General features: G+C 41.4%; 1 long non-coding RNA gene across 1 annotated transcript in view; it reads right to left on the reverse strand.

Moving 5' to 3' along the window:
* The window catches only part of LOC132777336 (uncharacterized), a 150,057-nt gene that overhangs the window by 37,493 nt on the left and 97,892 nt on the right, over positions 1-14,672 (reverse strand). Inside the window, exon 4 of the long non-coding RNA XR_009631663.2 lies at positions 12,655-12,781. This is a non-coding gene — a long non-coding RNA (uncharacterized lncRNA). The remainder of the gene's footprint in view (positions 1-12,654; positions 12,782-14,672) is intronic.

Raw genomic sequence — 14,672 nt, forward strand, 5'->3', positions numbered from 1 at the left:
ATATTTTCCCAGCCGTCTGACGCCTACTCGCCTGGGATGGTGTTTTGGCAAGGCAAGTGTGTCATGCGCTCAGCAAGAGAAGCCTGTGGCAGCAAGTCCACAGGGAGAACACGGATAGCTCTTTTGATTAGCATACCCTCCAACGAGTCACAGAGGGAAATCAGGACAGTTTTGGCCAGGCAATTTCAGATGATGGCCAAGCGGTCAAAAGATATTAATGAGGAAGAAGAGACTAGCCAGGAGTGGCTGAAACTATTTGCTTTTGCCCAAATCTGAATCCACCTGCTCCTTTCTGCTATTCATTAATTGAATATAAACTACTATTGTAATTTAAACCCAGCAATTGGGGTAAACTGAGGTCAAAAAGATTGGAGTGGAAGGAGGTGAAATTTCACAATCTGAAATTTCACCTTCTTCCACCCACCTCCATTTCCAAGTCACAGATGCTTCCAAACTATACCCTCTTACCAATAAATCACCCACTACTTTATTGTTTAGTTTTATTAATAAAATGCATCTCTTCCCCATGTCATTTATACAACATCTCATTTGATTTGAAGGTAGTTTACATTTGCTATTGTTCTGGCACTTACAGCTGATAAATGTTTTCCATACGATCTCAAATTAATTCTCTTTTCTTTTTCCTCCTGCCAATCTCACTTTGTATATTAACATGTCTCACTTTGTATATTAACATGTCAGATAAATATTCTGGGCCCATATTCTACTGAACCAATTCTGTACTGATAAATTCTCAATTTTTCCATACTTTGACTGTCTTCATCCTTTGTAGCACGTATGTAAAGGTAAAGGTTTTCCCCTGACAGTAAGTCAAGTCCAGTTTATATCTGGGGGTTGGTGCTCATCTCAATTTCTAAGTCGAAGAGCTAGCATTGTCCGTAGACACCTGCAAGGTTTTGTGGCCGGCATGACCGCATGAAGTGCTGTTACCTTCCAGCTGGAGTGGTACCTACTGATCTATTCACATTTGCATGTTTACGAACTGCTAGGTTGACAGAAGCTGGGGCTAACAGCGGGAGCTCATGCCGCTTCTTGGATTTGAACCAGCAACCTTTGGTGGCACGGTTTAACCAACTGCGCCACCATACCAGCACATACCCGAGATTTGACGGATCCAGGTTAAGGCCTCTTCTCAAATCTTTGGACTTTACAGTCACATATAGCTCCAATTTCCTAATGCGCCACATCATCTCCAGAATAATTTTGATGCTGACATCCTTCAGTTAATGAAATGGAACTAGTCTGCCCTACACATAGGAATATGTCTTGATTTTGATAGGTGGACATCACTCAAACTAAGTATTTGGAGTAAGGCTACTATATGTAAGCTGAATGGTTTATGATGCTATTATATCTCAACAGATGGTCTTTATGGTTGGATACTCTTTTTATTAATGAGAAAGGCTTAAATTCTTAGGCTGTGAAGATAAATATTCACCATCTTTCCATCAACCATCAAAAGATCTTACTACTACTTCCACTACTCATAAACGTGCATTTTATAGCCATTTGTCTCTGCTTTATGATTTACACTGAATTTTACAGTGCACTCAATTTGCCTTTATATAATGGGTTTTCTGTTTTAGTGCTCTAATGTCTATAATCTACACTTTTAAATTAATGTTTTATCTGATTTTAATTCTACAGTTAGTTTAATGTTATTTTAATCTTCACATTTTTGTCTGCTTCTATCTATATGCGGTTTTACTTGAATTTATGTTTATTTTTTAAGATGTGTTGAGTCCCATTCAAGGGGAAAAGGTGGGACATAAATAATATAATTGACTGACTAGTTTTAAAGAAATCTTCTTCAAGACAATGTGGGATTTTAGAAAAACAACACATGGACAGTTTATATCAATGAACATGCCTAGCCCAAACTCCAGGACCTATCAAGGGTACCAAAATCCATGGATTTCAAGTCCCATCATATACCATGGCACAGTAACACAACGTAACACAATGTATATAAAATATATAAAATAAGAAAGTCAAGGTTTGTTTTTAGAATGTATTATTTTTTCAAGCCATGGATGTTTGAATCTGTTGATAGGGAGGGACGACTGTATACTATCTTTAATGAGGCACTCTCTCATTTGGAGCAAATGCACAATGTGGGGGAAAGGAGCAACTATCCTACAGGATTGTTGCAGTGATTGCTGTCTGCACAACCTTTGTGCCATATTCATGCCAAGAATTGTTTATCATTGGAGCCACGGTGGCGCAATGGGTTAAACCCTTGTGCCAGCTGAACTCCTGACCTGAAGGTTGGCGGTTTGAATCCATGAGGCAGGGTGAGCTCCCGTCTGTCAGCCCTAACTTCCCATGCGGGGACATGAGAGAAGCATCCCATAGAATGGTAACACATCTGGGCATCTCCTGGGAACGGCCAATTCTCTCACACCAGAAGTGACTTGCAGTTTCTCAAGTCATTTCTGACACACACACACAAAATCGTTTATAATTCTTCCTGGTTCAGTTTCCTATGCTGCAAGGTACACTTGGACATCGCCTTTTTACAACACACAATATTTAGGCAGCTTCTTCCTCCAGGCAGCCCGTTCCCACCTTGGTTGACCCCAATCCCGCTCAATTTGCCTTCTATTTATTCTTCACTGAGCATGTCACCTAACCTCAGCCTCCAGCTCAGAGAATCAAAGGATGATCGCATTTTTCTCTCGCCCTCCTCTTCGCCTTGGAAGTGACCTGATTAGTCCCACAGACTTGAACAATAATACCAGGCTTCCATATTTTCAGAGCAGAAGTAGACACGGCTGCTTTGTTTTCCAAAGAGGGGGACCTTTGGCCTTCCAGATGTTGCTGGATCACAACTTCCAATATCCTTGGAACGTTGGCAAGGGCTGATGGAAATAAGAATTCAAAGTCTGGAGGGTGCTGAAATCAGGGAATGGTGAATTGACTCCAGATTTTAGTTGAACTTTAAAAGTGTGGAGTTCTGTCCATAAAATAAGTATAGCATTGAATGGAATGGCTCCTTAGAATTGCAAAACCAAGCAGAAATAGTTCCCCACCATTACCGGAGTGACTATTGGTGAAAGCATCCTCTCTTGCGGTATACCTTAGTTTCAACGTGCAAGCTTTAAGTCACTTTTTCTTTATCTCCAGTAGACATCACTGACTACAAACTCAGTTTGTCCACAATTTATTAAGCAGGGAAAGAGGAGATGAGAGGGAAGAATATCACTCTTCCCAGTAAGCTTGGGCAAAAGGCAACGGCTGAAGCCTCTTCTAATTTATGTCCTCTGTGGCGTAATGTAAAATAAACCATGTGTAGTTCACATTTGATGAGCCCACACACTGCCTTGCCAGAGAAAGAAAATATGCCACGCAGATGAACAATGAATAACAATTAAGTTACTCTTCGTAGTTCAGAACATATGCACAATGTGATCAGCTGTATCAACCCACATAATGTCCTTTTATGAAAGATTTTAAATGGTCTTTCTTTGTCCATGTGGATAAACCTCTTCAGTAGCTCAATGAAACGAGAGCCCACGCCAAACTGTCTCTCCTGCTTCTCTCGAAGCACCTGCATAGCTCAAGCCTGAACAAAAACGTAACAGCATTCAAAAGTCCCAGGCTCAGCCTGCTCCCGGGGCATAGCCCGACCAATCTGCTTCATGCATCTTATTTTACAGCTGACACACACACACTCACTGATTCCTTACATGCTCCAAACTGCTCTTCTTCGTTCACAGTTCATACCATTTTTTCATCACATTCTTATGATGCACACAGAATCATGAAGTTGGAATAGACAACAAGTGCAGTCCAGTCTGATCCCATCCTGTCATGCAGGAACATACAATCAAAGCACTCCTGACAGATGGCCATCCAGCCTCTGCTTAAAAACCTCGAGAGAAGGAGACTCCACCACACTCCGAGGCAGCCACATATTCCACTGTCCAACAGCTCTTACCACCAGGAAGCTTTTCCTAGCATTTAGATGGAATCTCTTTTCCTGAAATTTGAATCCATTGCTCTGAGTCCTAGTTTCTACAACAATAGGAAACAGGCTTCCTTACCCTCAATATCCTTTCGATTATTTAAATATAATCGTTTGGCGGGGACGAGGGACAGGGCCTTCTCAGTGGTGGCCCCTCGGTTGTGGAACGCCCTTCGTACGGACATTAGATCGGCCCCCTCATTAATGGTATTTCGGAGAAAAGTGAAAACCTGGTTATTTGAACAGGCGTTTGGATAGGCAGTGCAATGAATATAGGAAAACGGAACTACAGATGACGAGCTGGATCATGATTCTAGTTATGAGATGCTAATGTGTTGTTTACTGATGTGTAATTACTTAGTATATTATTGTGTTAATTGTTTTTAAATGGTTTGTATGATGCTAGCATTGAATTTTTGCTCCTGTTGTTGTTAACCGCGTGGAATCGCCTACGGGCTGAGAAACAAAGTAATAAATAATAAATAATAATAAATATGGCTATCATGTCCCCCTTCTCTTCTCCAGACTAAACGTACCCAGGTCCCTAAGCTGCTCCTCACAGTGTTTGGCTTCTAAACCTTGGATCATTTTGGTCGCTCTTCTCTGGACACATTCCAACTTGTCCATAACGTTCTTGAATTGTTTGCCCAGAACTGGACCTAGAATTATTCCAGGTGAGGTCCAACCAAAGCCAAAGAGAGTGGGAGTGATTTCTCTTGATTTAGGCACCATACTCCTATTGACGCAGCTTATAATTGCATTAGCTTCTTAAGCTGCTGTATCACACTGTTGACGCATAGTTAGTTTGTGGTCTACTCTTAAATACCTTTCACATGTTCTGATTTCAAGCCAGATGTCACCCATACTATATCTAAGCATTTGATATGTATTTTATTGTAGTACCATCATACATTACACCCTGCCTAAGTTCATTTTGTTAGTTTTGGCCCAGCTCTCTAATCCATTAAGATCAGTCTGGATTTGATTCTGACCTCTAGGGTATTAGCTATCTCCCCCAATTTGGGGTCAACTGCAAATGTGATCAATGTGTCATGGTGAAATGTTGGACGGTACAAATATCACATATGCTCCTGGTATTCCAACATAAATGCAGCAACAAAAAGAAGATCCCATTCAATTCCAACTTTTGGAGAGTTGGGAGTGAAAATAATCCCATTACTTAATGCTTCTTGGTATGCCAAAGGCCTCAAGGTACAAGGCAAAAGCTTGGGGCACACATCTGTCCATGATAAGTGATATCATGGAAACACTGCAATAAATCAAGATGGCCTGATATCTCCCCCTACAACATGCAGGTGGACAAGGAACAATTAACCAGTGATTGAGATGTCCCTTCTCTTTGATATGGTCGGCTTCAGTGCTTTCAGCAATTAAATTTCTGCTGGCATCCACCTGGGGAACTCTGACCGGCAAACTCCCTTTAGTGCCCGACAGTTGCAAATCACAGAAGCCATAAAAATCCAGAGTTTCCTCCCTGAGATAAGAGAAAAGCCAAGAGACTTTCCGCCGGAGCCAGCTTTGACAAGCTTCCCTGTTAGGCAAGCTCTCTGAGGTGCCTTGCAGTTACTCAGTAAAGATTTATAGCCAAAAGCATTAACAAAAAAACAACCATGCAAGCTTAAAAAGAAAAGCCCAATCTTGTGTCTAACCACAATCCTTTATTCTATGAAATCAAGTGACGTGTTCTCCTCCACCCTTTCCTTTTCCTCGCCCACAAAGAAGCCACAGCACAATGACTTTCACTGTGACCTTGGAACCCACATCTTTTGATGAATCTACTCACAATCAAGTTGATTACTACTTTTGGGGGTCCTAAAAAGAATTGGGGGGGGGGCAGGATTCCTGGGGAAAATAGAAGCATTATTTTGAGGTTCCTTTGTATATGGTAGAGTGAAAACCCCTCCTGAGATAAGTTATCTTAGCAGCCAAACAGGAAAATACATTCTCTCTCTCTGTCTGTTTGAATGAGTGATGGCAGTTGGTATTTAATTCTCAATGTTTAATGTCATCACTAGAACTCAGCTTACCGTCTGAACGTATCTCTCCTTATGAACCATCTAGGAACTTAAGATCGTCTGGGGAGGTCCTATTTATTTATTTATTTATTTATTTATTTGGGGTTCTTTTACCCCGCCCTTCTCACCCCGAAGGGGACCCAGGGCGGCTTACACAGTAAAGGCACGATTAGATGCCTGCATCACAACAATCATCACAAATTACAATAAATTCACAATTACCAACAGCTTCATGCATTATTCCAATAAAATCAATAAAATCAATACAAACCTAATTCCTCCCTTACATTATCAGTGTTTGCTGTCTCATAGATCTGCTTTTAATACCATTTCGTCAATCCTGCTGGTCTTAATTGCCTGGTTGCCCAAAGGCCTGGTCCCATAACCAAGTCTTCACCCTCCTCCTGAAGGAGAGGAGGGATGGTGATGCTCTGATTTCCCCGGGGAGTGAGTTCCACAGGTGAGGGGCCACCACTGAGAAAGCCCTGCTCCTCATCCCCACCAGCCTCACTTGTGAGAGTGGTGGGGTCGAGAGCAGGGCCTCCCCAGATGATCTCAAACTCCAAGGTGGGACGTAGCGGGAGATACGTTCGGACAGATACACTGGACCGGAACCGTACAGGGTTTTATAGGTCAAGACCAGCACCTTGAATTGTGCTACTCTTGATCTCATTTGGAGGAAGGATGGAAACAATAACAATGGAAAAATAATACCAAGTGGCTGAACAGGAACACTTATTTCAACGAGACATACATTGTTGAAGTACCGGGACTGTGGCGCAGCTGGCTGGGAGTCAGCTGCATTAAGATCACTACTGACCGAAAGATCATGAGTTCAAAGCTACCCTGAGTAAGCTTCCGGAGTGAGCTTCCGACCAATTTGTGTAGCTTGCTGTCGACCTTTGCAGCCTGAAAGATAGTTGCATCTGTCAAGTGGGAAATTTAGGTACCGAGTATGCAGGGAGGCTGATTTAATTTAGGATGCCATAAAAATCTCCAGAAAGCATGCAAAGAATGAGGAAGTACTTCATCAGTGTCACAAATGGAAGGTGAAGCGAAATGTTAAGTAGCCTCTGTCTGTCTGTCTATATATGTTGTGTGTCTATGGCATTGAATGTTTGTTTGCCATGTATATGTACATTGTAGTCTGCCCTGAGTCCCCTTCTGGGGTGAGAAGGGTGGAATATAAATACTGCAAATAAATAAATAAGCAAGCTTTCATGGTCAGAATCACTGAAGTGTTGTGTGATCTCCAGGTGGAATGGCTGTGTTCTAGCAGCATTTTCTCCTGACGTTTCACCTGCATCTATGCCTGCCATCTTTAGAGGATCCTGAAGATGGAGTGTTTATGGACCTCTCTAGGTCCTCCAGTGTGTTTCTATGGTATGCTTTTGGGACAAGTATAGTCAAATTATAGGGTTCACTATTATTCATGATTTCAGGTATCCACAGGCTCTTGGAACCTATGCCCTGTAGATACAGGGCTCCTAGGAAGCATGAGATGGAATCTCAGATAAGCCTTCTGCAGAACAATATTTCATAAGGTATCATAATTGAGACAACACTTTCTTGAGTCAACATCTCAAATGCATTCAGAAAATTTAATGACCTAGACATATGTTATTTAAAGATTAACCAACACCGCTGGACAATTCTATACCATGCCCAATGGACAGGTGCCTCATTAAAAGAAATCTCCGAAACAAATGGGTCAAGTGACAAGGACTTCATGTCAACCAGGATTTTGGACCAGAAACTATTCTCATGTCCATGGTCTTGGAATAGTCAAAGAGAGGAATATAAATACATAAGTGCTCATGGACCCAACCCAAAGCCTCTTAGTCTAATGCTTTCTTTCCCTCAATGATCAACCAGAGGCTGATGGGTGGTAATTTTAAATACATTGTTCTTACAAATGGAGCTACAAGGTCTGGAACATTAGTTTTGTTAATTTACAGGGTCAATTTTTTAAAGAAATCATCAATATAAGAATAACAAGGAAAATGACTGAGTGCCCTGTAAACCTCCATTGAAAGCTGGTGTGATGTAGTGGTTTGAGCAACAGAATATGATTCTGATAGACCATTTGGCTATAGAAATGTACTGGGTGACCTTGGCCCAAATTACGCTTTCTCAGCCTCAGAGGGAGGCAAACCAATCTCTTCTGAACAAATTATTCCAAGAAAATCCCATGATGGGTTTGCTTTAGGGATTCCATAAACCAAAAATCACTTAAAGGCACACAACAGCAATCCTCCATAGTCTCAAGCATACAAAAGACCTGCAGTCCTGTAAGAACAACTAAAAAAAAGGAAGCCAAGACCAGTTACATTTACAATAAATTACATTGAGACACAAAATATAGCCTTATATAAATGTCGACTGGTTACATACAATAATGTGTGTTGAGGGTAGGAGTAAATACATCAACACCTTGTCTAAAACATTTTATTAATCATTCTAAAAGACAATACCCTATAAACCATTTTTTTCCATAGAAAAGGCTCTGGGGAGGGAGGAATGAGGGGAAATATTTCATATGATTTTCTTCTGTTTTCTTTTTCAGGCTTTTACATCATTATTAACAAAAGAAAGGAGCTACTGAACACGTGCAAAGCTTCCATGCTCCGGCAGAGCTACAGGAACCCAAACATACATGCCTAGGATTAGGACTGTCTGTAATCTTAGAAGAAAGAAAAGCACTAGCTGGAAAATGGCCAAGCAAAAGAATTAAAGAAGCCACAAGTCTTGCCAAAGGAGATGGGAAGAATTCAAAATCTTCGGAATACAAGAAACTGCTTTATACTGGTGGCCTATCTGAAGGTGCTTCTATGCTGTAAAATGTATGCCGTTTGAAACCACTTGATCTACCAAGGATCTATACTACACAATCAGGGAAATTGTAGTTTTTTGAGGCTTTTAGCCTTTTCTGCCATAGTGCCTCACCAAACGACGTGCCTGGATCCCATAATAATGAGCCGCGACAGTTAAAGCAATGTCAAATTGCATAAATTCAACAGTATAGATGCACCATAAATTATTATGGTTTTCTTCGACTGGAAGTAGATCTTCAGTATCTCATGCAGTTAGGGTGACTAAGATGGAGGCTGCTATCACACTAGAGCTGAAAGCGTAGGTAAAGAGTATGCATCCCATTTGAAATCCTGTAACTGCCAACTGCAGAATTCTGGGGCTTGTAGTTTAGGAAGGAACATTTAAAATGCTTAGCCAGAGGGAACCTGAGTCTCACTAAACTACAAGTTCTGGAAATCTGCAGGAGGCAGCCATAGGATTTCAGATGGGATGCATACTCTTGGCCTATTCTTTAAGCTTTAGTGTGATAATGCAACTTAATAATGATTCGGAGCAGTGACAACCAAAGCCTGGGTTCTGGAGATCTTTGGCAGTCACTGCTCCAAAGCAGTATTCTAATCTCAGTATCCATAAGGGCGACTTGCTTGCTTTTTCCTAAAGTGAACATCAAGGCTCTCAAGATACAAAACACAGCTGCAACTGCTCCCTAGCAGCAGCAGAAGCTTGGAGGACAAAAATCCTGGATACCATAACACCAAAGCATTGGCTTCTTTATTGTGGCACAGACAACGGCAGAAGCCAGCCCTTCCATAATACCTTGGCTCCGAGGACACCTTCAGAAGCTAGGCATTTGGGAAGCTGGCACCACAGAACCAGCAACATTCCTGATTCCCAGAAGTAGTATGCCCAAGTTCTGGTACAGAAGCTGACTGGGCAGCATGATGAATTTTACTTTGATGCTGTTGATGGGACAGTGTTCAACATTGCATAATTGGATGTTTTAGAATCACTGAATTCTAAAGGTAAAGGTTTCCCCTAAAGTCTAGTCATGTCTGACTCTAGGGGGTGGTGCTGATCTCCATTTCTAAGTCAAAGAGCTGTAGATGTCTGTAGATACCTCCAAGGTCATGTGGACTGTACGGCATGCCATTACCTTCCTGCAGAAGTGGTACCTACTGATCTATTCACATTTGCATGTTTTCAAACTACTAGGTTGGCAGATTCTGGGCCTAATAGCGGGAGCTCACCCCACTCCCCAGGTATGAACCGCCAACCTTTCGGTCAGCAAGTTCAGCAGCTCAGTGGTTTAACCCACTGCGCCACGAGGAGGCTACTCATTGAATTCTTAGAGTCTACAAATGCCATCCAACCCAAGCATATTCTGACATGCAGGAACACACCACTAAAGTACCCCTGACAGATGGCTATCCAGCCTCTGCTGAAAAGCCTCCATATTCCACTGTCAAACAGCTCTTACCATCAGGAAATTCTTCTTAATGTTTAGTGGAATATCTTTTCCTGGAATTTGAATCAATTTACTTTGTGTCTTAAGTCTCCAGAGCAGCAGAAAACAAGCTTCCTCTCCTCAATGAGACATCATTCCAAATATTTAAACATGGTTATCATGTCACTTCTCAGTCTTCTCATCTTCAAGCTAAACAGATCCAGCTCCCTCAGTTGTTCCTCAGAGGGCTTGGCTTCCACACCATTGATCGTTTTAACTGACCTTCTCTGGACATGTTCTGGCTTGTCCATGTCCTTCTTGAGTTGAGCTGCCCAGAATTGGACGCAGTGTTCTTCCTGGTGAGTCTGACCAAAGCAGACTCACCAGGAAATATAACTTCCCTTGATCTCGGCACTATATTCCTATTGATGCAGCCTAGAATCAATAGAGGTCTAACCTACTCTGAATTATGGCCTGAGCTATCCAAGATAGGATTCAGCACCCTGGATAACTCCTTTGGAAACACAGAGCAAATTCACCTCTCCTCTGGTATGGAAGCCACATCAAACAGCTCTGTCTTTCAAACAGAACTTTTTGACACTCCTAATACGTTACTGAATTCAATAGAAAAACATTGGTTGAAAACCATTAAACTTCAATACCATTGCACATCAACTGCAAAATGCTGTCCATGTTTGCTATCAAGTATCCAGTGCCAAAGCCAAATATGAGATAGCAAACTCTGCTTTAATACATTTGGTAAATATTCTGCAAACCTGTTTTCCAGATATTGGAAATTTTAGAATCATAGAGTTGGAAGAGACACTAAAAGCCATCCAGTCCAACTCCTTTGTGGAATGCAGGAATACACAATCAAAACACTCATGATAGATGGCCATTTTGTCGAAGGCTTTCATGGCCGGAATCACTGGGTTGTTGTAGGTTTTTTGGGCTATATGGCCATGTTCTAGAGGCATTCTCTCCTGACGTTTCGCCTGCATCTATGGCAAGCATCCTCAGAGGTAGTGAGGTCTCACTATCTCTGAGGATGCTTGTCATAGATGCAGGCGAAACATCAGGAGAGAATGCCTCTAGAACATGGCCATATAGCCTAAAAAATCTACAACAACCTGATGACCATTTTCTCAAAATTCTACTATTTTGAATAAGACCTCCCCATATTTTCTAGCCAACACCTGGGCTGGAATATTTTGAGAGCAGTCAAAGCAACATTTCTAAACACTGGACACCTGCTACTTGATCCCTTTTTACTAGAAATGCTTGGGAACTTTTGAATCGAAAGCAGGGTCTTTGTTCCAACAGCTTCTCCATGTGAGCAACTTCTGGCATTAGCTACAGATGACATCCCCACCCCAATATTTTATTACCTGGATCCATATCTTATCACTGATAACAATTTCCCCATCAGTCTAAAATAAGCATGATTGCTGGGTGTAATTAAGGCAACATGGGGACAATTAAAACAGATAGTATTGTGCACTAAGCATGAGTTGCCTGTTCCTAAAGACTCCCAAATTTGCTATGGCAGAAAGGAGCATGATTCACTTTTCAAACAAAGCACATTCCAGCTGGTTTTTCAAGCCACATCACACTGGTGGAAAGCATGTCTTCAACCACATGCCATGTTTTACAAAGAAATGTATTAAGGCCAGTTTTTCTCCAAATTCAATAGTGTGACAGAATCAGGGAATCAGAACAATGTCGACCACTTTGGAAATGAACCTTCTGTGATTCCTGTAAATGGGATTGAGCACTCAATCATCCCTCTTTAACACACTGATATAAAAGCTAAGCATTGTTATCAACCATTTATATGACAATCTGTTTCACTGTTTGAACAAGACTCAAAAAGCTAGTATAATTTAAAACCAGAATCATGCAAGAATGTATGCCGAGAAAGTATTTCTTCTTGTACCTGATATTCAGTAAAGCCATCCCATTTGAAGTGCATTCATCCTCAAAACAGCCCTTCTCTGATGTCAAACCTCAGTGTCCATCTACTCTATAGAAACAAATGCAGTTCAACACCACTTTAACTGCCATGACTAAATGCTACAGAATCCTGGGAGTTGTACTTTTACAAGGCATTCGGTTTTCCCTGCCAAAGAGCACTGGTGACTTATCAAACTACAAATCCCATGACTCCATAGCACTGGTTCATTGAAGTTAAAGCAGTATCAAACTGTGCAGATGCACCCTCAGTCTTCCCTCTCTAAAATGAACACAGCAAAGGCCTTTCTTGGTACTATTATTGTGAGCTCAAACCACCACACGAGTCAAAAAATCCAACTATGAAACTAGTCACAGATGGAAAGGAGCAAATGTACTGAATTAAAAAGCATTTAACTCACGGTTCTGCCAAGCTTATGAAGTTCCATGTCGACTTCAGGTGTTAATTTCATGTCAGGCTCCATGGAAGTATAATTCCACTCTCAGGTTCTTCATCCATTTCCTGTCTCAGCTTCTTGGTGGGCAATGCTGTAAGCAAGAAAAGAAGGAAGAATTGACACACAAACCCAGCGAGGCTTCTGTTCTTGATTCATCTTCCTGTCTGAATCAGTAGGCCCACAATTTCGACAGAGTGAAATACGTGTAAATGGGGGAAATAGTCATTTTTGTCCTCTTCTTTCCTCCATGAATGCTGATCCGGCAGCTGCTGTCGAGAGAACCAACCTGCTCCTGAAATCTGGCCTTTGCTGTTGATCTGTGATAATGCATCCGGGAGATCCCAGCCAAGAGGTTCAAAAGAATGCCATCTGATTTTTTAAAAATGAAACAAAAACACAATGTGTCCAATCCGCTGTTCTACATTGACCGGGCACATTGCCTTCCAGCTTTTTTCCCTCTTGAGCCCAGGTTTTTCTATTTGATCTCCCCAAAGCAGAGCTGCGGAAGAGAAGTATTAAAAACCTGTCGCGAACGGTTCGTTCTCCACATAATACAGAACGGAGCGCACGTTCTCTCCCAGCTGCATACACAATGGGTCTGATCTGGCATCCCAGTCCTTCCCTCCCCACTCCACAGTTCAAGATGCTGCCTTGAATCTGATTTCATAACCGGCTCTCCAACTAACCACCTACTCACACACATCACAGAATGGGTTTGCACTCAAAAGCTCTCAGGAAATCGCCCTTGGTTGCCAACGAAATATATGCTACCAAGAACTAGAAAGAAAGGAGGAGGGAAAGAAAAGACTCTTTTCCTTTTGACCGCCGAGTCTTCCATCACTTGGAAATCAAGCCACGCTCGCTGTCTCTGGCCCAGAACGCATGCAAGCACACAAGGCTTTCAGAAAGTGAATTTAGCCATTTCTATGGAAGTTCAGAAAAAAATGGTTTAACAATTGTGATGGGATTTTAATGGCTACATGGAAACTCCATGAACAGAAGCAGTCTCCTATGTACAAAATATTGAAGATGAAGAACAGGAGGAAGAATTAAATTCCCTTACTTGGCATTATTCTCACCTTTTAGATTATGTAACTATGACCATAACTACAAACCATCTCATTCTAGCACATCTGAAGGATACTAGATTGAAAAAGCTGTTTTTAAGCATCACGTCACTAATCTAATTCAATTCTTTCATCATATTTTTACTCACCTAATTCTCTTCTCTCATCATTTGAGGAAGAACCCTTTGTTGGCTTCTTCCTCATAATAACCCTATGGGGAAGGTCACTAAAATCCCATTTTATAGATGGGGGAAATTAGTCTGAAAGATAATGATTCTACATACTGTTAACTCCAAGAAGCCCCCAAATCCAACTCACTTGCTTCTGAAGCATGCTAGCCCAACATATTAGCAATGGCATCCATAATACTACCGTCATCATCTGTCTCTTTATGGAGAACAGGGAGAAGTTGGTCAAAGCCACCATCAATGATATATATATATAATCAGTTGACCAAAATAATGAAAAACAGCTATCAACAGGAAACTGCCCACACTTTCCTCCAGCTTCAACAGGAAAAGGACACTCCAAAACCTGTTCAGAGAAATTGTCTCCAAGGATTTCTTTCACAATATGGGAATCTTTCATTCCAAAATTTTCACTTTTGTGCAAAAAAAAAAAAAAAAAAAAGGCAATTGTGATATCTTTTTTTTTAAGTACCACAATAAAAGTAATTGAAAATGCACCCAACACCTTCATCCTTGCCTGCAAAGATGAAATTAGTAATGATGAAAATTTCTTCCTTTCTACCCAACCTTGCAGCACCATCAGCTTGGATGTTAATGCCTTGCATTTCTCCAAGTGATCCAGTACAACTAAATCTGATTAGCAGCCCCTCACGATGGTCTCAGACAATATATATATTCCTTATCACTTCCAGTGTTCCCACTTCTAGCTGGAAACAACAATGACTGA

This window comes from Anolis sagrei, chromosome 5 (assembly GCF_037176765.1).
Source record: "Anolis sagrei isolate rAnoSag1 chromosome 5, rAnoSag1.mat, whole genome shotgun sequence".
NCBI classification, from domain to species: Eukaryota; Metazoa; Chordata; class Lepidosauria; order Squamata; family Dactyloidae; genus Anolis; species Anolis sagrei.